General features: G+C 42.9%; 1 protein-coding gene across 1 annotated transcript in view; it reads right to left on the minus strand.

The window, feature by feature from the left end:
* Positions 1 to 24,688, minus strand: part of LOC113838584 (ephrin-B2-like) — a 665,634-nt gene that overhangs the window by 190,486 nt on the left and 450,460 nt on the right. The window lies entirely within an intron of this gene.

Consider the following 24,688-nt stretch of genomic DNA (forward strand, 5'->3'; position numbering starts at 1 on the left):
CATCCTCCAATTCACTATAAAGCCCAAGCTGACCTTTGTTGTAGAATATTATTTTAAGCATTTTTTTATGCTGTGGAATATTTGTTTGATGATGTAAAGCTGTCCTGCATTCTTTTATGTTTCATTTGTTTAATTCTGTGAAGCTTAGCTACTTTACATATCTAAAACACCTGATGGTTTAATAAAGAGCTGAATGGCCACGAACAAGACAGGAGAAAGGATAGGTGGGGTTGGCAGACAGAGAGAATAAATAGGAGAAATCTGGGAGGAAGAGATCTAGGAGTTGGAGAAGGAGGAGGATTCCAGAGGCCAGCCACCCAGCTACACAGCAAGCCACAGAGTAAGAAGTAAAAAAAGGTATATTAGATAAATATAAAAGCCCAGAGACACAGGTCATTGGTGACACATGCCTTTAATGCCAGCACTCTGGCGGCAGAAGCAGGTGGATCTCTGTGATTTTGAAGCCAGCCTGGTCTACAGGGCGAGTCCCAGGACAGGTTCCAAAGCAATGCAGAGAAACCCTGTCTCAAAAAGCCAAAAAATAAAAAAAGCCCAGAGACAAAAGGTTTATGGAATAATTTAAGAAAAGCTGGAGAGAAATACGCCATGCTAAACCTTATTCATAAGTATTGAATAAGCCTCCAAGTGTGTATTTATTTTGCAGCTGGTTGGGCTCTCCAAAAGAGCATTGAGACAAAAAGGAAAAAAAATAAAACAAAACAACCAACAACAGACCTTGAACTTCTGATCTTCTTGCCTACACTTCTGAAGTGCTGGGATGACAGGCATGTTCCAGATATTGTGTTCTAAATAAAAACTAAACTGAAATAACAATACATGAAGAAGTATTTGAACTTGTCTTTGGAAATATTTTCCATTAAAGGGTTCATCTGGTGGATCTCGGAGCCAGATAGGAGAAGGGAGAGTTACACAGAGCTCACTGCTTGGCCCCAGATGGGCACTTGACATGGCTAGGATAGCATGGATGCTGCTTATTGCCTTGGGACACTTAGCATCCACCTGTGGACAAATAATTGAGACTTGGCTTCATTAATGGAATGTGGAGAAAATGCCACTAGCCTTGATGCCACATATGAAGAAGTTCTAGTACCCGGGTGAGGTATGAACTTTATCTTCATCTCACAGGGGGCCAGGTAAAGGAGCCACGTCCAGTGGGTGGTAGGAGAAAGGGGCAGCACAGTGTGAAAACATGAAGGTCAGGAAGGAAGTGACGATCATGACATTGCTACGCTAGGAGAAGGCAGGAAGGGGATGTGGGAGCCGGGGAAGTAAGCTAAGTCCTCTGTCACAGGCAGAAATCAGTCATAAGGATCTGGAGTTAATAAACCAGAAATAGATGGAGAATCTTATTATCTAGAGCTGAGGGGCTGGCAACCCAGAGGAAAACAATAACAAATGCTGGCAATGGCTCCCTGCCCCACTGCTGGGGAAGCAAAATTTAAAGAGGGGGCAATGGAGCCCAGGATTGTACAGGATGATGTCTTTCTGTAATACTTAGTTGCTAATTAGCAAAACAAATGTCACCACAATAAAATTTTTAAACAAATGTATTTTAAACACTAAAGGTACTAAACAAAACCAGAGCCATGGGTGACGTGTAAAAGATGAATTGAGACTTAAGGACTTATGGAATGATTCTCAGATTAACAAAGGAAGTCCATGGTGGTCATTCAGTTCCCTAACACCTCACTATGTCCAACGGTTGGCTTGGAGTCCAGTGGAGCAGGTCAGTAGGAACAACACAGCAGGTCTGGATTCTGGGAAGGATGCTGGCTAGCTAGTCAAGGATCAGATGATAAGAAAAAAGCATTTGACCCCAGTCACAACCCCATCTGCGAATTTTACCACTTACCCTACAGAGTGACAGGTGTTTGAGGAACCCAGAGTGAAACAGATCATTTTACCAGGGTCCCTGGTTCTACTGAAATATGACCACACACTGCAGGAGACCAAGGCTCTTGCTGGACTGCTTCCAGGATTTACTTCCCCCTTGTAATTTCCTGGCAGCCCTGTTCCAATGTCAAAGGAAACCTTTCCTCTTGGCAGAGGGTCTCTGTACGGGTGCACGAGAGAAAGGCTTATTCATCCAAGTGATAACAAGAAGTGGGCTCTTCCCCCCTGTCCTCCCAGGCTTCCCATATCCTTACCCACACTCATCTTCTTCCTCCTCCATTTCTTCTGGGTTGGGGATTTGCCTGGCCAAGTCCTCTGCTCTCCTCTGCATTTGCAATTTGCATGCATTTCTTTCTTATATATGTATAATGCTGTTTTATTTTCACCACATTTGCATAATGTTCAGATCCATTTTTTTCAGGCTTTTGTGTCTTCACACTCTTTTTCATAAAGAATTCTTGTAGAAGGGGAATGAATGCCTCCTCCCCTCATTCTGGCTTTTTCATAACAACAGACTCTTCAGAAGTTGGGCAATTTTTCTCTGTCTCTTTGCCGAGGTCCCAGCAAGTATTTAGCAATAAAGCCAGCTGTGAGTAGAACTGAGGCAGGCTGGCCAGAATCAGAACATGACCACTCAAACACTGAAAATCAAGACTACCTCAACCAGCTGGGACAAAAATGCCCACCAAGATGATCCACAGTGAAATGTTCTCTGCTTCATAGTCAATAGTCATAGTCTCGGACTATTGGCAAACTCCATATTGACAAACTCACAGAACTGGCCATTTCCATCGTTTATCCAGGACATGGCTATCCAAAAATCCCAAGCAAGGCCAGAAGAAGGAAGAGAACTCTGTTCTGGACAAACTTCACCCTCCCCAGAATTCCTCAACTTGTCCTCACCTTAGCTCACAAATACCCCTCCTGTCATTAAGCTTGCCCGGGAGATAGATGGCTGTTTCCTGATGAGGGCCACTTCTCTTAGAAACCCAGCTTTTACCAGCATCAGGCATACAGCCCTTTTTCAGTTCTCTGGTCTCATAGAAGAAAGAATTAAAGATCGAACTCTGAGAGGAACTGAGGGACTTCCTTGGAGGCTGGGGAGAGAAAACAGCAGCATAGGCAAGCTAGAGATCCCAGCAGTTACCTGGATGAGCAATGGCAAAAGGAGAAAAAGGAAGCTCTGCAAGCTGGAGGTTAGTAAAGCTGGCATCTAAACTACTGCAAGTCTGTGCATGTCATTGCACAGTGAGAGCGTTTTGAGATCCTGAGAATGCCAAGCTGCCAGGATGGCACTCCAGCAAGCAGGCACAGGATGTTGGCTAGTGTCAGGAAGAGAAAATGATGATGAGGAGAAATGCTTTCTAAACTACAGCTCAGAACTTGAGGTTCCCCAGACAATTTGCATGTGACTGCCTAAAGGGAGGAGCTTCTGGAGTGTAAGCACATACCTTATATAAGGGTCAGTTACAGGGCCTGCTTTCTGTTCATGTCTGCAGGTGTGGCATGATTTTTTCCAAATCCGGGCTTTAAGCTGGTCATAGGTTGTAAAACAGGATTTGTTTCTTACCAAAGGTCTGGCCAAGGAAACCACCTCTGGCCATATCAAAAGGGTATTCTCGGGCCACTAACCAAGCCATTTGGAAAGGGGTTTTCTGATCATCCTAGGCTATTCAAGCCAGAGGATGCTGATATCCCACTGTCTCCAAGGGGATCCAATATGGGAGGCACCTGATGTCCACATCAGGAAGGATGTTATCAGCCATGGTTCATGCTGTTTGTACCAGAGGAGCTGACATAGACACTCATGTGTCCCAAATGGTGCTGGGAAGCAGCTGGCTGCAAACGACTCTTCTCATGCTCTTCCCTGCTGCCTAGCATCTCTGATTGCACTTTCACTCTGTGATAAAACACCTTCCCAATTCCTTACTTTGTCTCTGAATTATTTCTTTGGCAAGAACCTAAAATACTAGGCAGAGATCTTATGCTCAACCGCTCTCTGTTTTCTCACTCTCCAGCTTTAAAACAGGTCACAGCTTCACTGTAGAGAGGTGCATAACCTGGGAAGAACTTCCTGTTAGCCTACAGTATTATTCAAAAGCCAAGAAAATAGGGCTGGGGGCTGGTTCAGTTAGGAAAGTGCTTGTTACTCAGCTTGAGGACAGGAGTTCAAATCCCAGGCACCCATATAAGAAGTTAGGCACTACAGTGCTTGACTGCATTCCCAGCCCTGAGGAGACGAGAAAGGATGCTCTCTGGGACTCAGTGGCCAAGTGGTCGGGTCAAGTCAATAATCTCTGAGTTCCAGGTTGAGTGAGAAATCCTGCTTTGGTCAAAAAGTCAAGAAGTGATCGAGAAAAAAATGCAAGGTCAATCTCTACTTACACACACACATGCACGAATATACACACCAACACATGTACACATAAATAAATGAAATGAACACAGATAACTGGAAGTGTTAGCCATGTTCATCAGCAAGTGTGCCAAGTCATAGCACTAAAGATACCGAATTCACCAGCAACAGAAGCTCACAGCTTCCTTTCTTTCTGCACCAGACTAAAGTACAGCATGTTTCTATTCCCAAATACAAATAGGAGGGACCAAAATCAGGAATCTTCCAGGAATTTTGGATTGTCCCTTCCTACACAGCAAGCCAGTAATAAAAATGCCTAGACCATTTCAGAGTGAAATAGCATGGCTGGCCCATGTATAAAGCAAATTATTTTTATTTTAGAAAGTAAGACCCTATGAAACTGGTTTAAAAAGCTCAAACACAGCCCTGTAATTTCATTATGCATTTTCCATTTTGACAAAGGAAAGTGGAATTATAAAGAGTACCCTCAGCATTGTGGGGGAAGAAAAATCAAAGTATTATAGTGTAGTTACATTATCTGGTGTGAAATGGACATCAAATATAATAAGCATATTGTCTACCCCCTTTTTAAATATTATATTTAATTTAGGATAATAGAACACTGCCAACCATTTAAAAAGTCGTTAGGCTTCGCATATCTAATGACTTGTCCTCAGCTATTGGCACTGTTTTTGGAAGCTTTGGAATTGTTAGGAGGTGGGGACCTAACTGGAGGAAGTCAGTCTCTGGGGATGGGGTCTTAAGATTTACAGCCACACTCTTTGTCAAGTTTATATAAATGCAGCCAAATTCCCATCACTGCAGCCAAAGTTGCTTCTGCCACCACCACACTTTCCCTCAAATCATGAGCTAACACAACGCAATCCTTCCCAATGTAAGTGCTTCATGTCAGGTTCTTGTTCGTGATGATAGGAAAGTAGCGAATATAGACTATTGGCACTGAGAAGCTCGGGTATTTATATGATACGCTGTCTGTGTTATTCACAGACTTTTGGAACAAGCTCATGGGAGGAATGTGAAATAGTTAGAGGTGTTGTCTAAAGAAGTTCTAGAATGCTGTAAGTGGCCACTATCAGTGGGTCTGTGAAAAACCAGACTGCCTATGGAAATTCGGATAGTAAGCAGGCCACTCACAAGGCTCCGGAGTGAACTTGAGACAGTCACTGGTACTTTCCAGACACATTTCACTAGGGTGCTGGGAATTCTAGTGAGTTTGAATCAACAGCCACAGACTAATTTGTTTAGCAGAGTAAATTTCCAGAGAGCAGAGTAAGCAGGCCATGGCCTGGTTATTCTTCCCAGCCTTTAGTCTGTTGTACACATGGATTCTAAGCAGAAAGTAGAGCACTGAAACGGCACCAAAGATAAAAATTAGTTGGTGAGGCCAGGAGCAGGAGTAGCTTAAATACAGAGCAGGTGATGTGCACAAAGCACCTGCTACTGGAGTAACCAGCTCACAGAAGTGCTGTGGGGATCCAGTTTCTCTAGGTTTCATGCACTAAAGACCCACAGTTCTCCAAGAATCATCCTAGACTTCATCACCAGATTGAGAATGCTAAGCCATCTGGCCTCATGGACTGAACAGATAGCAAGTTTTCCATCTGTCTCGAGCAAATAATTGGCCATTTAGGGAGAGGGAGAGAGAGAGAGAGAGAGAGAGAGAGAGAGAGAGAGAGAGAGAGAGAGATCTGATAATGACACAGTTTGTGGCTTCTGTAAGAGTTAGGGATTTTCTGAATGGTAACTATGTCTACATAAACTTTAGAAGAAATCTGAGTATATCTATTTCTGCATGGAAACATCAGTTGAATCCCTGAAGATGGTATGTTAGTGCCTTTGCTATAAAACACTGACTGAGCAGGACAAGGCTTTCCCATGACTAGCAAGCAGAGTGGAGGGTCATCCCACAAGTGAAAGGCAAAATTCAGCATCCTTTACTCTGCCTGCTAAATGCTAGGAGCACACCCAAACCCCCAGCCCAGCCCAGCCCACCCCACCCATCCATACCCCACACATCCCATCCATACCAACAACACCCATTCAACCACACCTCTGCTTGCCATTGATGTTTCTTGGAGGCTACAATGACAACCAGAAATTTGGGTCGCTGTTTATGGGGATACATTTTGTAGTTTCAGTGGGTAGGGAAAAAGATATATTTTTAAAGAGGATTTCAATTGGTGGGGGGCAGTAGACCCTTAAATTTTGGGGTTGTTCACCAAGTCCAGGAGAGAATGTGAGGTGAAACAGTGGTATTTGTGTGGCTAGAAAGCATAATGACCTCAAATAGTTTCTTTTTCAAAAACAACTTTAAAAAATTCACTTTGTGGGAATGGGGGGATCATACCATCCCAGTAAAACTGCACAATGTTAACTTTCTCATGTGCGTTCAGTTTTTGGTCTGCCCTGGCTACATTCCCCTATGGGTACCCTTCAGATTGGGAAACTATCCTTCCACTTGAGTAAGGGCATCTGTCAGTAACTACAATGCAGAAGCCCCTTTGAATAAAAAGCTCACACACTTGTGGGCTGCTGAGAGGCTCAGTGGGTAACGGGTTTGCTGCCAAGCCGGAGGACCTGTTTGATGTTTGAAACTCACATCATGGAGGGGGACCAGCTCCATCAGCTACCCTGTAACCTATACAGGTGCACCATGGTACATGCCCTCCCTCATTGCTTTTCCCTTAGTTTTTCCCAGCTTTATGTGTCGTTTCTCCTGACTTTAGATCACTCTGCTCTTTTAGCAAGCCAGGTTCTATGTCCCCACTTTACCAACTGAGCTTTTGCATCTAACAAGATCATTCAAAAGACCACATCTTACTGATCACAAATTTTAACAAGCAAAGAAAAAAATGACCCATTTTTAATCAAAGGAAGCAATAATGACAGGTTTATTTAAAATTTTCCAGTAGAGATAACCCACTAGTGTTGGAATAAAGGCACTAAATGTATAAGAGTAGAGGAGAATAGATAAAAAACTAACAAAAGAAAGCAAAATAAACAGTATAAAAAACAAAACAAAATAAAAATGTTTGAAATGGATTCCAATAGGGATCTTCTTTAAACCTGTGAATAATGAACACAGTTACTATGATTGGCAAACAATTCATTTGGAAACTAAAGTCTACGTCTGTATTGTAAACTCCGTAAAAACTGCTCATTAAATTCAAACCTTTCATATACCAGGCACTGAAACACAAATAAAAGGAATTATTCATTTACTCTCACAGTTACAAGAATTAACCAGCTGCTTTACTGCGGTGTAGCGCAGATGAGATAAAAGACAAGAAAGGAAAAAAGTCAGATAAAACTCTAAAAACCTGAAACACAGCAAATTCAGACACCAGATTACTCATTTAAGGCAACAAACTGAACCTTAAGGCATAGTCTACATTTGCGGTTGTCATTTCCTTTCCCCCACCCCACCGAAAAATACCTTCTAGATCCACTAGCCATTTAGACTATTCCTAACCTCCAAATATTCTGTATACACATATTTAGCAAGGAGCAAAAGCCTCATGTCATTAGGACAGCACTACATTCAGCATACAGTTTTAGAAAGAATACTGTGTATGTAATAAAAAATTCGCCTTTAAAACAAAGAACCCCATTCATTTCTAAACAAATAGTTTTAAAACATTATGAAAACCCATCAAAAGATGATTCAGTGTGGGCTCGGAACCTGATGAAGAGCGCATTTAAAAGACTATTAGCGTAACACTGTGCCAAACACTCCCAACAAAAAGACTGCTCAGGATTGTTCTTCTTCTAATAGATAATTTGTCCCTGGCCTGGCCATCTCCTTTAAAACTATACACAAAAGTCCTGCTAAAAGTCAACATTTTAGTTGATCATACAACAGAATGTCACAATGTAAACTAAACAGATTCTTGATATCAACATCATGTTACCAATGTTTGTTAATTTCTCAATCCAACAGTTGGTCACAGAGGTCAAGTATTATCAAGGCTCCCTTGTCAGGTTTTCACCCGTCTGACATATCCTTCCTTCAAGTACATGCAAGGTTCAACAGTTTGCAAGACACAGAAGCCAGAGGCCCTTTAAGACACTGAGGAAATAGGATTGTGGGGCGAACCCATCTGGGTAAGAACTTTATCCAGCCACTGGAGAGGGCCATGCAGATGTATCTCAATCCAGCAGGGGGTGCTGGTAACATCCTGCCTGTGGTACTTGGCTCCCCAACCCTAGGAAAAAGAAAGCACACTGGTGTCATTTAATTCTCTATCCCATTGAGTCACTCTACCAAGTAAAAATATCATATGATCAGTTCACATAATTATGTATGGACTCATGGATATGTCCCACAAGAAACAAACATACCCCAAACCAAAGGTCTATCCAAGGACCCCAGGATCACCTATTTAGTCTGGTGTAGTGGCACATGCCTTTAATCCCAGCATTCGGGAAGCAGGAGCAGGCAGATCTCTGTGAGTTCCAGGCCAGTCAGCGGTAAAGAATGAGACCTTGTTTCAAATAAATAAATAAAATTACTAGTCTTGGGTAATTGAAAATTTAAAATACTTTCAGTAGTTGTTTGAATAAAGATATTTTAGATGGGTGGTGGTGGTGCACGACTTTGATCCCAGCTTTCAGGAAGCAGAGGCAGGTGGATCTCTGTGACTTGGAGGCCAGTGTGGTCTACAAGAGCTAGTTCCAGGACAGCCTCCAAAGCCACAGAGGAACCCTGTCTCGGAAAAAAAACCAAAAAATATATTTTAAATACTTATTTCCCACTACATTACTGTTATGTTACTTTTCTTACTTATAGTTTTGGATTTTTCAGATAGGGAGGATTTGGTTTTTAACGTTTATTAAAGTATGATTTTATGTAAATACCAAAACTCATCTGAAATAACATGAGACTGCCTATTAATGGTAGAAAGACACCCTGCATCATTTCTCCAAGACACTGGGAGGAGCAGTGAGTTGAGGCTCCCTCTCTGCAGAGCTACAGAAAATGTGCAAAGCTTTTGAGGCCAACATATAATGTCTTGTGTCATGATGGTTATGTTACGGTCACTGCGCTTTAAAGAAGATTTATTATTTAATATGTTTAATGTGTAAGCATCTAGGGCATGTGTATGCAGTTACCCATGGATGACAAAAGAAGGTGTCAGGTTTTTGGAGATGGAATTACAGACAATTATGAACTGCCTGGCGTGGTGCTTGAAACAGGACTCAGGTCCTCTGGAAGAGCAGCAAATGCTCTGAACTGCTGAGCCATCTCTCCAGCCCACCACCTCATTCTTTAGTAGGGTTTGTCTATCTTAAAACCCAAGCCATATCTAGCATGCCTTGCACAGCCTTCCATGCTAATGCATGTTAAAATATTTATGCTGTAGTATTATTATTAAACCAATGGGAGCCATATGCATCTTGAAGTTAAATGTTTTAGCATTTTTTTCTATTTGTATTGTCCTTTTGGAATAGTGGTAAAGTATTTGCTGGAAGAATGATGTTAACAAATTCTGAATGTAGTTTTGGGCGGAAGAGATGGGTTATTAGCTTATAGTACTTGCTGGTGTTCCAGAGGACCTGAGCTTGGGTCCAGAAACCCACAGCTTCTAACTCCTGCTACAAGAGATCTGACACCCTCTTCTGACCTCCATGGGCGCGCACACACACACACACACACACACACACACACACACACACTCACACACTCACACACTGATAAACGAAAAGGAATAAATCTCTAAATACCTTGTTTTAAAGTAAATTTTTTTAGCTCTACAAAAGTAATAATCAACTGTTAGTTGTGTAATCAATAGGAACCAAATGCAAGGAGAAAGCATATTGGAGCACAGGAACCAAAGCTTCTTTAAAAACTCAATAGTCAGCCGGGTGTTGGTGGTGCATGCCTTTAATCCCAGCACTCGGGAGGCAGAGGCAGGCAGATCTCTGTGAGTTGGAGACCAGCCTGGTCTCCAGAGCGAATACCAGGATAGGCTCCAAATCTACACAGAGAAACCCTGTCTCGAAAAAGCAAACAAACAAAAAACCTCACTAATCATAGTGCCATCAAGGGACATTGAGAATAATTACCAAGGTCCCAATGCCACCCAGCCCCATTTTACAGGTCAAGAGCAGAAGGTCTGAGAAAGTTCCTGTACCTCAACCAGTGAACACAACCACTAAGGAGTTGTTCTTCCTTCCCAACAATAAGCACATTGGCAAGTTGCTGGACTCATTTTGAAAATCATCTGAGCTAAAATGTGAAGTCAAAAAATAAATGGCGCTTGTGAATAATGAACAAGGAGAGACTCTGTGGTCACATTTGCACACAACACACATGTCAACTTCTTTAAGGGGTAAAGAAAGGCCTCCGTTATGGTTAAAGAGGTACCACATTTGGCCAAAATTTGGAAAACTCCTTTGATCTGGATGGTGATGAACAAAGCCTGGCTGTGGACTCAACCCCAGTGATGAACACATCACTAAACAGGCCCAACAAAAATTCAGAGAGCTTTTGAGGACAGCCCATGAAAGATGACTGTCTCACCCTGGTGTGTAATTAGCACTCTTCCTTAAGGTAAATTGAGATAAAGACTTATCTGGGAGACCTCAGAGACCAGGCAGTTGCTAGACTGTGCTGTCATCAGATACACACTTAAAAAATTAGTCTTCAATGGCTTCTTAAAAAACTTCCATGTCTTAGACATAGAAGAGGACAGAGCTAAGCGATGCCTTGGATTCTCTCCTTTCTGTGATACTACAGAACACTCAACGTGAATGGCAAGAGCCCTGCTAACTTCTGAAGTATACACAAGACACAGGATTTACTAGAAATACTTAAAAATATATGACCAACTTAATATATTTTCCAGTGTGGTTAACTTTCCACTTACTTATTTTGTTAGATTTATTTCCCTTCTGCCCTGTGTGTGAGTGGGTATATACACAGGTGGAAGCTAGAGAAAAATTAGGACTTGGTTCGGTCTTTATGTCACATGGGTCCCCAGAATCGAAGTGCCGTAGGTACCTTTTCTCCCTGAGCCACCCCACAGACCATGCAAGATCATACTATCTATAACCAATAAGCGCTGGCATCCTGACCATACTAAAAGTGGAATGAGAAGAACAAAGACACATTTATTCAGCTGATCTCATAGGACGGTCATGCATTTAAGCTTCATGTTAAATACATACCATTTTCTATGATATTATAGTAGCTATGGGGCCGAGGAAATCCGAGTTTGTGGAACACTTGCCAGGCATACCAGAGCCCCAACAATGGGGTTGTAGAAGCACACAGGACAAGCATCCTAGATGTAGAGCTGATGGATCAGGATTTGAACCTCATCCTCAGCCAGATAGAGGCCTTCCTGGATGATATTAAACCCCAACTTGACCCGGAACAAACAGCAAGATGGCTTGAGGGCAGTGGGAGATAAAGGTGCCTGTCACCAAGCCTGGAGTCCTAAGTTCCATCTCTGGGACCTACATGGTGGGAGGAGAGGACTATATTCTTTGTTCCCATGACAACCTCTTGGACACTGGGTGCTGATAGAAATAAATACCAGGAAAGCACAGGTATACATATTGTAAATAGCAGGGGTCAGGCCTGAATGAGATGGGCGGGCACTGCTCACCTTCACGAAACTCATTCGAATAGTGCACATTTTGGTGAGTTCATACACGGTCTCAAAACCATGGTTCACAGACTGTGCCAGTATCTGAGCAAACTCTTGGTTGTTGAAAATTTTCACGCTACACCCACTGGGGATCTTGCAGACAGTGGTGGGATGAAACCCATGATGGTAGTTGCAGTTCCGACTCTGCACAAAGATGCTGCTGTCACTCGGGCATTCGACATACACTTCTCCTCCAACATAGTACAGGTGGACGCCTGTGACAGGACAGACCATGTCAGTCATAGGATCAAAGGCACCCGGGCAGAGTCAAATTTGGCCACTCACATAGCCATTCTGACAGACATCTAGCTAACTATGTTATGATTGTGACAACCAGTGTGTTCAGGAACAAACAAGTCTCTCAAAAATAATAATGGTTGACATTTTCATTTTGGTATTTAATGTCCTGCGTAACCAGAGTTGAAAGTATATGGACACTCTAAAAATAGAGCAATATAAAACCTGTAGTTTCCTGGGGTATCCTGTGTGCTTAAAGTCTTCTGCATTTATGCCAAGGCTAAACTATTCAGAAAACCTCAGAGAGAGAGAAGGGATGATCAATAAACATGGAGGAGTTGAAACCCGGATTGAAGAATTACTGCTGGAAGCAGTAAGACATGAGGTCTAGTTAAAAGCAGACACGTTTTAAATAGAAAAAAGTACTGTGTGAAAAAGGAGCTCACCAAAATAAGTACTAAAAACAATAATTGAAAACTTCTTATAACTTAGAATGCTGGGAGACCAGGCAATATCCCGCCTTTTCAGGGAGAAGGAGGCAGAGACTTGGATTCCATCCTACTAAATGGAAGAAGGAGAGAACCAATTCTGCAAATTTGTCCACTGACTGCTTTGTGCCCCACTATCAACACAAAATAAACAAAAGCAAATCTTCAAAAAGGAAGATGGACCCTCTGGCTAAGCCTCATGAGGGAGTAAGAAGAGGCTAGCAAGCAGGCAGCTAGTGTGGCTTTGAACCCTGAAGGTGACCCTGGAAAGGCTTAGTAGAAAACGCTAGTGTGACTGTCTGAGGAAACACCATGTGGCATTTCTACAGACACACAGGGCTAAGACTCCAGTATCAGCTCTACCCACTGTGGCAGAAATCCATTTTGTCTAGTGATATACAGAGATATATTTAAGAACAAAAATATAAAGAAAACTTTTTAAGAAGAATAAAGAAACCCTTTTCCCTGATACCAAAATTGATGACTTTTCATTTTAGAAAATTAAGACAATATATGAAATATAAAGATGTGGAAAATATTGACATTCCTTCAGTGACAGAGGAAAATGCTTGTTAATTAATAGTCTGCAGTACTGTGTCCCGTTTGGCAATCATTAAAGCCTCTGTTGCAAACTCTCACATTTCTGTATGACTGTGCTGCTGTAACTGTTTAACCAGGCTCCCTCAGCAGACCAGTATTGACACTAATTATCTACTACTGCAGTCATGACAAATGTCACTGGATGGTTTTTACTAATATCTGTTTGCCAAATGACTTTCCAGAATGCTTGTGTTACATCAGCACTGTGAGTGCTATGATCAGCTGACCCACACCAGCACTGACACTGAGCTTACACAAAAGCAAAGTGTTCACAGATGCAAAGGGAATTGCTTTACTTTGAACATGGGGCTGGGCATACCCTTGGTTTAGTGGCCTTGGGTATCTCCTGTGAACTCACTGCCTTGACATCTCACCTATTACCCCACTGGGGTTGTAGGCCCTTAATCATCTTTCTTTTTATGAGTTGTGCATTTAAAAATAGATAGAGATAATTTATTGTGTATTTTCCTGTTGCTCATTTGTCTTTCAATTTTATTCATGTTATATTTGTGTAAACATGTGTAGATAGATACATAGACAGACAGATAAATAGATTTAGGTATATGTTTCCACCTAGAGAACTTTAAAACCCTTTAGTTGCAGAGGCTTTGCCTTCTCCAGAGTCACTCAACAGTACAACTATTTACATGATGTGGACTCTGCAGTAGGTGTCAGTGTAAGGGCGCCTGAAAGGTGACATGCCTAAGTTACATGACACACTACACTGTTTTATATAAGGGAGCTGAGCATGCATGTTGCATGATACACTACATTGTTTTATATAAGGGAACTGAGCTTCCTTGGATTTTAATCCTCAGGACCCCAGAACAAACCCGCCATGCACAGCTGTATCCTGAGAGGCACCAACATTTTCAGAAACTTTTCTTCACTTTGTGTCACGTGAGATGCACCAGGCGGAGCTCATCACAGATTTGGAGGCAGCCAGTTTGTCTCAGTGGGGATAGATATCTGCAGCAATGATCTGGACACTAGATGTGCTTATTGCTACTTTGTATCTTTGCCTTCTCAGCAGACAAGGTAGAAACTACATTCATATTCAGAGGGTATATAGATAGGCTCCCATTCAGAAACAAGAGCACAAGAGCACATAAACACACGTCATGTCATTAAATTATGATTTTACACTGACACTTCCAAGGAATGCCACACCCCTTCTTGATTGCCTGTTCCTTACTCCACAGGGAAAGCTAAGCTCTGAGCACTACCCACACATCTGGTCATTGACTTAATCACATAATAAATACATATAAATGCTATAGAACTGCTTTAATCTACCACTAGTGAATAGTTAAGTCCCCTAAGAAAGATATGTGGGATGTTGAGATGGTTCAGTGGGTAGAGTGCTTGCCACCAAGCCTGATGACTTGCATGCTCAGCATCCAGAGGGGTGGTTCCGCATTAACCTTCAGCCACGCCCCTTCTCAGGGTCAAGGCGGAGCTTCAGGCATCACCCCTGGTGATTGGACATTGAGGCTCAGAACCAGCGCCTCCCACTTCGCTCTGCCCTCCACGCCACAGAGATGCTGAGCTCTGGAGGAGGCGAGCACTCAGCAGGGAGCACATCAGCCCTGCCCCAAATCCTGCCAGTAAACGCTGCCACCGCTCTCTGCTCGGCCCCGCCTCCGGCCTCTCGGCCCCGCCCCTGCTCTCTGCTCGGCCCCGCCTCCGGCCTCTCGGCCCCGCCCCTGCTCTCTGCTCGGCCCCGCCTCCGGCCTCTCGGCCCCGCCCCTGCTCTCTGCTCGGCCCCGCCTCCGGCCTCTCGGCCCCGCCCCTGCTCTCTGCTCGGCCCCGCCTCCGGCCTCTCGGCCCCGCCCCTGCTCTCTGCTCGGCCCCGCCTCCGGCCTCTCGGCCCCGCCCCTGCTCTCTGCTCGGCCCCGCCTCCGGCCTCTCGGCCCCGCCCCTGCTCTCTGCTCGGCCCCGCCTCCGGCCTCTCGGCCCCGCCCCTGCTCTCTGCTCGGCCCCGCCTCCGGCCTCTCGGCCCCGCCTCCGCTCCCGGGCGCTCGCTCAGCTGCTGGGCATCCGCGCTTCTCGGCCATGGAGACCCCTGGGAGTCTGGACAAGAAAGTCAAGCTGAGCGACACCGCGCAGAACGGGGGAGTGGAGGCCGCGGGCGGGAGCGCGAGGAGCGGGGGCGGCTGTGGGAAGCGCGGGCTGCCCGTGCATCCTGCGGGAGCCGGGGGCGGGGACCCAGGCGGCGGCGGCCCCCGAGGCGAGCCCCGGGCGGGCGGGCGGAGCTGTCTCCTAGGCTGCAGAGGCCGAGGGCTGCGGTGGAGACGGAGGAGGAGCCTCCGCAGGGGCCTGGTTTTCTTGTCTCTGCCCGGGGACTTGGCCAAGTTTGGGGCGGTGTCCACGTCTCTCCATTTCTGATTGCAGTGTGCTGAGAGCAGACCCAGCAGTGTGGCCATTCGTGACTCGGGACTGCTCAGAGCTGAGGGTCTCTTCATTAAAAGACTAGGAAGGTAGCCCAAGTTCACAACTCTATCCACCAATGCCCTGACCATAGTGAATGAATAGGCAAAGTCATTCCTTGTCTCAGGAGCAACATTATTAAATATCTGGCAAATTTGATTCAAGCTTGGTAGGGTCCACAAAATCATTGCAGAATCGCCTATTTTTTACTGACTATGCAAACAACAAAGATGCAAAATATAAAGATGATGGATTCTTCTTCTGTGCTCAGTTCTTCACGATATTACACATCTATGTTTTTGACAATCAGACCCCAAGTGAAGAGTCTGTGAGAGTTCATTGCATGAAGCAGTGAAGAGGAAGCTGAGTTGCATTTGAGACCACAGGATGTTGAGATGTCCATGCTATGAGACATCTGTCATGGACACTTTCATATGAGGAAGGGAAGTAGCAAACGTGTGAGATGGATAAGAAGTGAAGTCCTGGGGGTTGTGTGGTCTTTTGATCATATTTTTATAATAAAGCTTGGGTGCCATCAGAGAGCAGAGCTACCAGTTAACTGACCAAAAAAAATAACATAGAGGTTTGGAAAACTGTGGAGAGATTGGAGACTGGAATTTGTAAGAATGGGCTGAAGGAGAATCCTTCTCTGTTTTAGATTTAGAAATGGAGGAGGCAGGAGTCACTGAGGCTGATAAACTGGTTCTCTCATCTTTCAGGTTCTTACCCCATATCTGACTTCTGAGTTTTTCTTAATAAATATTATTTATGCCAGGTGTTGGTGGAGCAAACCTGTAAAACCAACAATCAGTAAGCAGTGGTAGGCATGTCTTTGTGTGTTTGAGACCATCCTGGTCTAAAAGAACTGTTTCCAAGAGAGGCTCCAAAGCCACAGAGAAACCCTGCCTCAAAAACCAAAAGGAGAAAAAAAATGATTACTTATATTAACACTTTATGAGGTGCCTTAAAAGATATGCTCAGTAAAGTAAAAGGGAAAATTAAGACTTCCAGAGATAGATTAAATAATAGATTATTAACTTTATATTTTTCAAATGCTACTGAAAAGGAAATAACAGCATTGGGAGATATTAAAAGAAGAAACTGCTAAATTATAGCAAGCTATATTCTTTAGAGATACTTTGAGCTCAGAATAAAAACCAAGATATGTGTTACATCAGTTTGCTTTTGTTCCCACAGGGGTGGGAGGAACCCAGTGACCATAAAAAATGATAAAGATTGTATTCAAACAAACAGATGGTTTTCATTGGATTAAATATAACTTGCCAAAACCAGAAATCTGCAAAGGTATGTTGAGGAAGGTTTTGTTTTGTCTTTCAAAAACATAATATTCTCCAATGAAGGAATGTAAACACCATTGGTGTCATGGGGTTCCAGGACTGTGTCTGCTAGTAAAGTGTATGTGTGTCACTGCGTTCTGAATTTCTGGGACAGTTTTGGGTGTAGTAGTGGTACTAACTAAGCTATTTTTACATGTCCAAAAGAGATTTATTTACTATGCTCATTACAATCATGGCTCTGATTCATAAATATGTTTGACAAGACCAAAATATAGTAGAATGCCTTGGAATTAATGATGGTATAGCTTATCATTAGGCACATGAAAAAGTAGGAAAAATAAAAGTTTAACATGTACAAGTCATTGAAAGCAAAGTTGTTAAAACACACTTCCACAAAAATATAACTGGTGTTAAAGAAGTTCTCACCAGCCTCCCTGTCCAATTCAAGGATAATCAACAATGTGTTAGTTATTCCCAAATTGTTTGAAATGAAAGCTGCATACTTAATGTAATTTATCATGCTGCCTTAGGTGTGTCCCAGAAAATTTTCATAGTCTAATAAATTATGGTGTGAAAACAAGCTTAAAATTTAGTCTTTTTTAGCTGGGCGTTGGTGGTGCATTCATTTAATCCCAGCACTCGGGAGGCAGAGGCAGGTAGATCTCTGTGAATTCAAGGCCAGCAAGGTCTCCAGAGCAAGTGAAATGATAGACTCCAAAGCTACACAGGGAAAGCCTGTCTCAAAAAAAAAAAAAAACTTAGTCTTTCTCAGTATGATTGGTTCATTGTTTAATCATACAAAAGGACATACTATAATTCCTTGTGAACCTTAATGCATAGTCTCTGTGGTAGTCTGAAAATAATTTCCCCCCATGAGCTAAAGGGAATGGCCCTATTATGAGGTTGTTTACTTGCTGTAGGAATGGACTTCTGAAGCAAGTGTGTCACTTGGGGGGTGTGGACCTTATATATGCTAAAGCCATGATTGGTGTCCCAGATCACTTCCAATTGCCAGTGGACAAGATGTGCAATGCCCAGCTCCTTCTATACCACCACGTCTGCCTGCATTCTCTCATGTTGCAACATGATGCTACTTCATAAAAACTCTGAAAATATAAGCCAACCAATTAAATGTTTTTCCTTTAAAAAATTAGCCATAGCCAGAGTGTAGTGATACATGCCTTTAATCATAGCACTCAGGATGCAGAGGCAGGTTGATCTTTGTGAGTTTGAGACCAGCCTGGTCTACAAGAGGTAGTTCCAGGACAGCCTCCAAAGCCACAGGGAAAACCTGTTTTAAAAAGTAAAATAAATATTACATGGTGTCTCTTCACAGCTATACAAAGAAAAACTTGGTCAATCCATGATTCATTACCCTTTTGAGAGAAAATTTGAGAAATCCTGACAAATTTCCATTATATACGATCATATTATACATATGCTTTTGAATTTGCTCATCACATGTTATTAATAGAAAACCTAGTATTCAATTATAGCCATTCTTTATTTCTGTTTTTTTGTGGGACTCCTAACAGTGGGAGCAGGAGTTGTCTTTTTTTTTCTTTGAATTAGAATCAAGACTGTTTTACATGTCAATTCTCATTCTGTCTCCATCACCTCTGCTCCTACAACTCCCCTCAACTAAAACATTATCTCTCATGTACACTCTCTGTTCCCCCTGGAGGGTGAGGCCATCCATAGGGTTGACATCAAAGTCTATTTTGTCCTTTGGGATGGTGCCTAGGCCCACCCCTGTGTGTCTTGGATCAGGAAGTATCCCTCTATGTGGAATAGGCTCCCAAAGTCTACACCTATGCTAGGTACTGAGCTACTACTGGAGTTAAAGTAGATTTCCGAGGTTTCCTCGATGAAACCCATTTTCCTTGGTTCTGGATCAGTCCCATGCTGGTATCCCAGCTATCAGTCTGGGGAGCAAGAGTTCCCCAATGTTCAGGTCATCTGTTTCTGTGGGTTTCACCAGCCTGGTCTGGCCCCCTTTGCTCATCACTCATCCTTCTCGCAACTGGATTCCAGTTCAGTTCAGTGAGTAGTTGTTGGTGTTTGTGAGGGATATCCGGTGGCATATAAGTCAGTCATCAATCTCATTATCAGGGGAGGGCATTTAAGGTATCCTCTCCTTTCTTGCTTAGATTGTTGGATGGTGTCATCTTTGTAGATCTCCAGACATTTCCCAAGTGCCTGATTTCTATTTCATGTAACGTACAGATACAGCTATTTAACTCATGAACCCACCCAACACACTCAGATGCAGGATCCCAGCTGCTTGGGAGCGCTGGGCTCCATCCCTCCTGCCTCACCCGAGTCCCACCTGCTGCCAGTGAGGCTGCACCTGATCAATCCATTCATCCATTTATTAATTTATTCACTCATTTGTTCATTTGTCTATTCATTCATAGACTGGGGCGGGAGCGAGCACGTACACACGGGGGAGCTCATTAATGAACCCTCAGCTACCACCATGCTCACCCCACCCTGCTCTCCAGCTAACCTGCTGTGCCTTCCTAAACTGGAACACTAACTGCTGACTGGCTGCAGCCTGCATTCAGTTCCCATGTTCACTCAGCTGGCTCAGTCACTGATTCACTGATTCCCTGGTTCATTCACTTACAAAGTCAGCCAGAGGAGCCAGAGATTCCTAGAGAAGTTTCCCCAGCTCCCTGCAGAGAAGTCTCTCAGGACTACATTTCCCAGCATGCCCTGCACTCCTGACCCAACTCTCTTCTGCCCACCCTGCTCTGGCTTCATCCTGAGTTGTTGGAAACCTTTGGACACTGTTATGATTCTTTCCTGTGATTTTTTTCCAGGGGTGGAAGACAGGCGAGGAAGGGGAGAGGAGAATAGTGTAATGAAGAAAGGGAGGATGTGGAGCCCTCTGCTCCATCCCAGTGCTGTGTTTCCCAAGTAAACTTTTCCTAATTCATTTTGAGTTGGTCTGATTTAGATTGCAGCATCCTCAGAGAGGCTCTTTGATGAGTAGACACTCTTGAACCTCCCCTGGAGGAAAAGGGGAAGTTGCTATGGAGACCAGGACGTCATCAGGGTCTGCAATCTGAGCCTGGGGCGAGTGCTATTGAAATGCAAATCGTTGCAGATCTACAAAAAAGGATTGTTTTCTTGTGTGGGAGGTGTGGCCAGGAACCACAATAATGTGTCTTAAACACACTCTAAACCTATGGGAGGTGCTCTTGTCACTCAAGCCCCACTATCCAATCAGGCACTCCATGAGACCTGCCAGTCAGAAGTGCTGGGCTCTTCCTGACACCAGGCTTCAAGTTTGTTTTGAAGAGAGACTGCAGTTTTCTTTGCTGTGGTGCAGTTGCTGCTGCAGGGAGCTGAGAAGAGAGCTTCATTGATCTGGAAAACCTCAAAATGGTGAGCTAGGGGATGCTGTCTGCAGATTGGGAGGAACAGATGGTGAGGTGTGGCAGACAGTGTAGTGAGTCCTCCCTGTATCTGTGGGGAGAGTGCGACCTGATTCACTGTCTTGTAAAATCCCATTTGGCCCATGTAAATTCTTTGACCTAGGGGGAGGTCTCTCACTAATTTTCCTCTATAGGCATAATTTGATGAGAGTATTGGGAGCAGGGAAAACTGATAGTATGGTTTCTAGAAGTTCTGAATGCTGCATTCCATTTTCAGGTTTTTATTATAAATGTTGCAAATAGGTCAGGAACTTGTAGAAAACTGGTGATGTGAATCGTCTTTCACCAACACATGATTAAAATGCTTGTAACATGGTGATGCAAATAACCACAATGATGTGATTCAGTGAAGTTTAGTTCCAGGGGAGAAAAGGAGTTTCTGATGTGTGGAGATTTCTCAAGAGTGCATGGTTCTGTGCAGGTAGATTGGGCAGATTCCATGTGATGCACCATAATCCATGAAATCACATTTAAAATCTAATACAAGTCTCTACTCTGTGGGGCACATGGCCATAGGCCTGTTTCAACTTTTCAAAATAATTTTTGAGATTACAAATGCATCATACTCACATTGTCTTTTCTACCTCCAAGCCCAATCAATACCCCATTGTTTCTAATCTGTGGTCTGTTTTGCTTTAACTCAGTTTCACAGTAACGCCAGTTAGTGTGTGAATATGATCTAGAAGGACTGTGCTGTTTCAGTCATAGTGTGGCCCTAGCCAATGTGGGTTCTTTTTAGTGGAGGGCTGTTAGCAATCAGGAATAATAGTGTCAGGTAATTTTTGGCTTCTTACCATGGTTTCTTTTGCCTTTGCTGAAATGAGTTGTAAGAAAGATCACAAGCTATACCATGGTGTTCAGAGCAGGTATGTTGAGCTATTATTTCATTTAGTTAGTTAGTTAGTTAGTTATGGGCTGTTTGTTTTTCAAGACAGGGTTTCCTGTGTAACACTCATGGCTGTACTGGGACTCACATTGTATACCATCTGGTATGAACTTACAGAGATCTCACTGCCTCTGCCTCCCAAGTGCTGATACAGATGGCATGTGCGGCCACCACCCTGTGAGCTTTTAATTCTGTTGGGACCTGAATGGAACATGAGCCATATTGTAGTTCTGTTGATACATCTGGTGACCTGGGAAGTGGACGTTTTCCTCTGTGCCTATCAGTATGGATTTACTGGGTAATGCGAGAATCTGAAGTCATGCAATTGGGGATTATAATTCTTGCAGTATTACTGTCCAGTGTTCACATAAGGGCATTACTTTTGGTTGCAGCAGGAAAACAAATTAGAAAACTATAGATTTGGTTTCTAGAAGTTCTAAATATTGCATTCCATTTTCAGGTTTGTATTATAAATACTGCAAATAGTTTAGGAACTTTAGAAAACTGGTGATGTGGATTTTCTTTCACCAATACATGATTAAAATGCTTGTAACTTGGTGGTACAAATAACCCCAATGATGTGATTCAGTGAAGTTTAGTTTCAGGGTAGAAAATGTGTTTCTGATTTGTGGAGGTTTCGCAAGTGTGCATGGTGCTGATAGGGTAGATTGGGCAGATTCCGTGTTATGTGGTGCCATAGGCCATGGAATCAGATTTAAAATCATTTTTTATTTTATGTTGCTTTATTTTTGTGGGGGAGCATTTCTTTATTTTTTTAATTTAAATTAGGAACAATCTTCTTTCACATGTCAACCACAATTTCCTCACCCTACTCCTCCACTGCTCCTCACTGACCCCATAGTAAATCCCTTTTCTGCTCCCCACGGAAGGTGAGTGATCTTCAAAGTCTATCATATCAGGTGATGAATGTCATAGGCCCACTTTTGTGTTTCTAAGCTGAGAGAGTGTTGCTTTATGCTCCCAAAGTCCATTTGTATACTAGCTATAAATATTAATCTACTACAAGAGGCCCCATAGATTGCCCAGGACTCCTAACTGACACCCATTTCAGGGCCCGGATCAGTCCTATGCTGGTTTTCTTGCTATCAGTCTGGGATCCATGAGCGCCTCCTTGTTCAGGTCAGCTGTTTATGTGTGTTTCTCCAGGTTGGTCTTGACCCAGTTGTTCATCACTCCTCCCTAGCTAGAACTAGATTCCAGGAGTTCAGCTCAGTGTTTGTCTGTGGGTGTCTGCTTCTGCTTCCATCAGCTAGTGGATGAAGGCTCTAGGATGGCAAATATGCAAGTCATCAATCTCATTACTGGGGAAAAGCATTTAAGGTAACTCGACTATTATTTAGATTATTACTTGGTGACATCCTTTTAGGTCTATGGACATTTCCCTAGTGCCAGATTTTTCTTGAATCCTATAATGACTCTGTCTATTATGTTATATATTTTCATGCTCTCCTCTTTTCTTCCTCTGACTCCATCTTCCTGCTCCTTCATGTCTTTTCTCCCCTTCTCTTCCCCTAACTCCCTGTCCCCTCTCCCCATGCTCCCAATTAGCTCAAGAGATCTTGTCCCTTTCTAATTCCCTGGATGACCATTTATATCTCTCTTGGGATTTCCTTGTTTCCTAGCTTCTCTGGTGGTTTTGATTGTAGGCTGGTAATCCTTTGTAATGTTTGTGTTTTCTTCACTGGGTTACCTCACTCAGAATGCTTTCTTTTAGTTCCTTCCTTTCACCTGTGAATTCTTAGAATCCATTGTCTTTTTTCCACTGAGGAGCATGCCATTATGTAAATGTGCCATATTTTCTCTATCCATTATTGAGTTTAGGGGCATCTAGGAAGCTTCCAGTTCCTGTCTATTATGAATGATGCTACGAACGTTGTTGAACAGATGTCCTTGTCGTATGATTGTTCATATTTGGCTATATGATTATTATTAGAACTGCTGGATCTTGTGGTAGACTGATTCCAGTTTTCCTTAGGAACTACTGTACATATTTCCAAAGTGGCTATACAAACTTGTACTTCCACCAGCACTGGAGGAGTGTTCTCCTTTCTGCAGTCCTCTCCAGCATAAACTATCATTGGTGTTTTGATTATAGCTATTCTGAAAAGAGCAGTATGCTACCACAGAAATGTTTTGATTGCATTTCCCAGTTTGCTAAGTATATTGAGCACTTTCTAAAGTGTCTTCAACCATTTTAGATTCCTCTGTTGAGATGTCTGTATTTATTTCCTTATCCCACTTTTTAATTGCATTTTTTGGTGTTTTGGTGATGAGTTTTTGAGTTCTTTGTATATTTTGGAAATCAACCCTTTGTCAAATGTAGGCTTCATGAGTACGTTTCACAATTCTTTGGGCCTGCCTTTTGTCTTGTTTACAGTGTCATTTGCCTTACAGAAACTTCTCAGTTTCAGGAGGTCCCATTTATTAATTGTGGATTTAAGTGTTAATAACAGGAACTTTAGGGAGGGTTGCTTCAAATCCTCAGAACCAAGCTCCTCCCACCATGGAGCTATTTTTGTCTGTCTTAAGGCACTGTGTATTTAGTCAGTAATGTTCTTGAGATACCCTGTTTGTCTCGTGTGGCATTGGTTGAGTAGCCCCCTTTTGAATTTCTCTGATTATATAATAGTTTTGATGACTCTTCATATTATTCTCCCATTAACATCGATCCCTCCATCACATTTAAGTAGTATACAAGATGCTATTCTTCTTAAGAAGCTTAGTTAGTCTGGTCATATCCTCTGCAACATCTCCCCAACCTAGCATTTATCTTTTTCTACCATCTACTTGTCCTATCTTTCATATCCCCATGACCTTCACCTCAGGACTCTGTCAATGAAAAATGACCTCTTGTTTCAAGTCAATGGTGCACTTCAGTAGTTATTTTAGGAATGTCCTTGTTGTTAGAAGTTATTTTTAAGAATATCCTTGTTGTGTGATTGTAATTTATTTAAATGCTACTATTCACTTCTAAGGATTGCTGTTCTTCCAGTTTATGGTGATCATCTTTAGAGGAATGGTATGAACGATTTTAATGTGCTCCAAAACAAGACTCTACATCTCTGGAGCACTTGGCCATAAAGACTGTTTCACACTTTCAAACTAATTATTGAGATTATAAATGCATCATTTTCACCTTGTCTTTTCTGCCTCCAAGCCCTATCACTACCCCCTAACTTTATAATCTGCAGCCTGTTTTCTTTAACCCAGTTACACAGTAGCAACAGTTACTGTATGGACATGACTTGTGTTTGTTTGCAGGGTTTCCCAGCTCTGAGGCAATGGGTTTTCTGCACTGGACATTGAGTTTGTAATGGAGTATGCACACAAAGTCCCTGT

This window comes from Cricetulus griseus, unplaced genomic scaffold, assembly GCF_003668045.3.
Source record: "Cricetulus griseus strain 17A/GY unplaced genomic scaffold, alternate assembly CriGri-PICRH-1.0 unplaced_scaffold_1, whole genome shotgun sequence".
NCBI classification, from domain to species: Eukaryota; Metazoa; Chordata; class Mammalia; order Rodentia; family Cricetidae; genus Cricetulus; species Cricetulus griseus.